Below are 3,965 nucleotides of genomic sequence, written 5' to 3'. Positions count from 1 at the left end.
AATTGAACAGACAACTCACCAAAGATGATATGCAGATGATAAATGAGTGCATGAAAAAATGCTCAGTATCATTGGTCACTGGGACAAATGTAAATGAAACTGTGATGAGATACAAATGTATACCTATGGAATGGCTAAAATTAAAAAAAAAGATTGATAATACAAAGTTATTTCAAGGGTAAGAACAACTATAATTCTCATATGCTGCTGGTAAGAATGCAATATGTTAAAGCCACTTTGGAAAATATTTTGGCAATTGTCTATAAAGTTAGACATGTTTTCTTTTTTTGTTTGTTTGTTTAAATTTTCTTTTTTTTTCCCATTTATTAATTTTATTGCATTTTAGGTTTTGGGGTACATGTGAAGAACACGCAAGATTGTTGCATAGGTACACACGTGGCAGTGTGATTTGCTGCCTTCCTCCCCATCACCTACATCGGGCATCTCTCCCTTTGCTATCTCTCCCCAGCTCCCCACCCCCCACCATCCCTCCCCTATTTCCCCTCAACTGACGTGTTTTCTAAATGACCCAGCAATTCCAACCAAGGAGCAATGAAGTTTATGTTGATGCAAAAACTGAACATAGGTGTTTATAGCATCTTTATTCATAACTTTCCCAAACTGAAGACAATATAAATATCCTTCATTATCGAATAGATAAATTCTGGTATGTAAGATGAAATAATACACAATACTATAAAGGAATAATCTAGTGATAGATACAAAAGGGGTAAATCTCAAATATGTTATGCTAAGTAGAAGAATTCATACTCAAAAAGCAGAATTATATACTATATTATGCCATTTATATGACATTCTAGACAAGGTTATATTACAGAAACAGAAAACAAATTAGTAGTCGCCACTAGGTAGGAATAGGAGACATGGAGTATAAGACACTACAAGGTGGGAGAACTCTTCTATATCATGTTATCGTGGTTGTAACTCAGTTGTCTGTGTCAAAGTTTATAGAACTGAATACCAAAAAGAGTGAGTTTTACTCTACATAAATAAATAAATAAAAAGAGAAATCAGAATCATACTAGGTAGGTTAGTAGCAACCACATATAGACTATAAAGCCTGCTTTCTGTATGGGTGGTCTTTAATTTGTGAAAACACTATAAATTCAAATAATATGTTATATCTTTGCTTCTAAGTTAGAATACATTCTTATATTGAAATAACATAATAATTGTAGCTAGTTTCTCAGCCTGTTCCACCATGTGTCTGGATTTTAGTAACCTTATTATTTAATATATGTATAATATCTAACCTTCATCTTTCTGTGGAGAAATGTGTACAAAAGTCTATTTTGACACACCTGAAATAATCATTGTACTGTTGGCTATAATTGTACCTTACGTGTCAGGGTCATAGGCTTAAAAAAATAATACAAAATGTCAAAAAATGTGTTAATGTTCTTCATCTGTAGCTACACAAGCTAATTTTACAAGTCAATTAAATTGCAAATATTTACAATCATGGGCCTAAAGTGACTAAAGCAGATGACAGTAACTGATGAACCTAAGGTAAGGAGGTGCTAGAAAGTAAGTTTGGAAATGATAAAATCTTGAAATTGGGAGTCCCAAGAAGTGTGTGTGTGTGTGTGTGTGTGTGTGTGTGTGTGTGTGTGTGTGTGATGTATGTGGTGTGTTTTCAATGAAGCCATGTAAAGTTTGCTGAAAAGCACCAGTCTACGATATCATCACTATTTCCTCCATAGATTGTAGTTGATTTAGAAAAAGAGTTAAAAAGAAAACAGAGACTTTTGGGCTTATTCTATATCCACAAAGAGAAAATATTTCACCCCCTTTCAGGAATTAAGAGAGAGAGAGATTGGAAAATTTAGAGATTTCTGCAAAGAACAAAATTGAGATTTTCTGATCTTCTCTTATGAAATTAAAGTGGGAAAAATGAGAATCAAGGACAAATAATGATAGCTGATGACTGCTAGAAAATAAGGCACTCTGTTCCCAGTTCCATAGATTTATGCAGTTTTATTCCTTCACAGGGAAATTCTCTACCATGACTGGGAGTAAGCTGTATGTGAGTTTGGGTCCTATTTTCTTTCCTGGGAATGCTACAGATGGGACCAAAAGTGTGTGCGTAAGAGAAAAGTGGCATTAATTTCCATATAGCTTTTGCCAAGGATATAGTGTAGCACCCTTGGGGATGACATGTGTTCACATGAGCTTCATTTGTGGGAGCTCTATTCCACTGAGGCCTGCTGAAGCCATTAACTATATACACTAAACCCACATGCCATAATCAAAGATGGCAATTACAGTAAACTAAAAAGAGGACTGCAAATTGATCATGGGAGGTCAACTAATGAAATATCTCAGACTTTCTTCTTCATTCCAACCAACCCAGACTTACAGGAACTAGTATAGGAAGTTTAGGTAGGGGAAATGGGCTTTAGATAAAGTATGAGAAAGGTTTTTGAAAATTAATAGGAATAAACTTTTAAGAACTAGACTGAGGCTCCTCTAAAAAACCCATAATCACTGAAAAGTTATGCAAGTAAAATCAGCTGTTAGTAAAGGGCACTACTATCCTTTGGGAAAATGGCAGGGTTAACTGCAATTACTGGGAATATTTGTTTTATGTTTGCAAGCAATGACTTATGAAATCTCAAATAATGGCTACATACATAATCGCCATTTTCAAGTTAATGCTTGTAATTGAGGAAATCTTGACTTAATATAAGTTTAATTGTGCTATTTTGGAAGAATGAAAGAAAAAGCTCACTTACATAAAATATTTGAGAATTTATAACAAAAAGGTAAAATAAACATGGAGAGTCAAAGTTATAATTTTATCTTACATCCTAGAAGAAGTGTCATTAAATCATTTCATTTAGATTGGTTGTTCAGAGGCAAGAAATGTTCAGATCCTCAATCTGAATATTAAAAAAAGAAGCAAACTTCAGAAATAGATAAATACAATGTAAATATTTCTGTAGCTCAGATATGTGTGAGAGGTAATGGGAGCAGAGGAAGAAATTCTAAATATAATTGTTATCAATGCTCTCAAGTCTACAGTGCAATTACAGAATATTCTCTAATGCAAATAGCTTTAAAAACATTATAAATACTAATAATCCCACTCTATATTTATTGATGAAATTTTAATCAACTATTTATATTTTATCTCTGATTGAAAAGTGGCCCTATAAGAAATCATCCAGTTTGAAATTTATTTAATGCACTCTTGCACATAGGTAATTGTCCATCGAGCTCCAAGATTAGTTATATTTGGTAGAAAATAATGTTGACTAATGGATGCCAGTCCTTCCATTTTAAGGACATGCAAGTATACTTTGTTGTTTATTTACAAAAATTTTATGAATAATAGTCACTAGAAATGTTCAGATTTTGGACCACGCTGCTTGGATCACTGAATAGCTCTTAGTGGCTACTTCACAAATTTGTAAACGCAGTATAAAAACTTAATCTTTGTCGAAGTGATAAATTCAACTAAATAAAAAAAAAAACGAGTAGCTGCTATATGACGAGTCTTGGATTCTGGGAAGTCAATGATATAAGCTCATTTGAGAAAACAGCAAAGCTAACATGAAATACTGAACCTGGCAGGACCACAGTTACTATCAAAGGTTAGGAAGTGCCAGGTGACACGGGATTTCATATAAGAACAACCAAGTAATAAATAAAATGATGTGTCAGAGGAGCATTCCATAAAGAAATATTTAAAAATCCACAAATATTTTATTTTACCTTCAACAATACCTTTACGGAAGAAACTTGATGTTTTACGAAAAATACCATCCCTGATCTTTGTTTTACTGCCTGATAATTCACAACAAGTTTCTTCAGAAAGATTGAATGTTTTATCTTTTATACCCTTTTCTGACTTGATACCTGATTTCAACAAAAATCTGCTACACAGAAAAAAAAATAAAATTTTGCTACACAAAATCTTATTTTCATAAGATTTCTGTTCT

This window comes from Cebus imitator, unplaced genomic scaffold (assembly GCF_001604975.1).
Source record: "Cebus imitator isolate Cc_AM_T3 unplaced genomic scaffold, Cebus_imitator-1.0 Scaffold114, whole genome shotgun sequence".
Classification (NCBI taxonomy): domain Eukaryota; kingdom Metazoa; phylum Chordata; class Mammalia; order Primates; family Cebidae; genus Cebus; species Cebus imitator.
The sequence above is the reverse complement of the archived record's forward strand: the minus strand, read 5'-3'. Positions refer to the sequence as shown.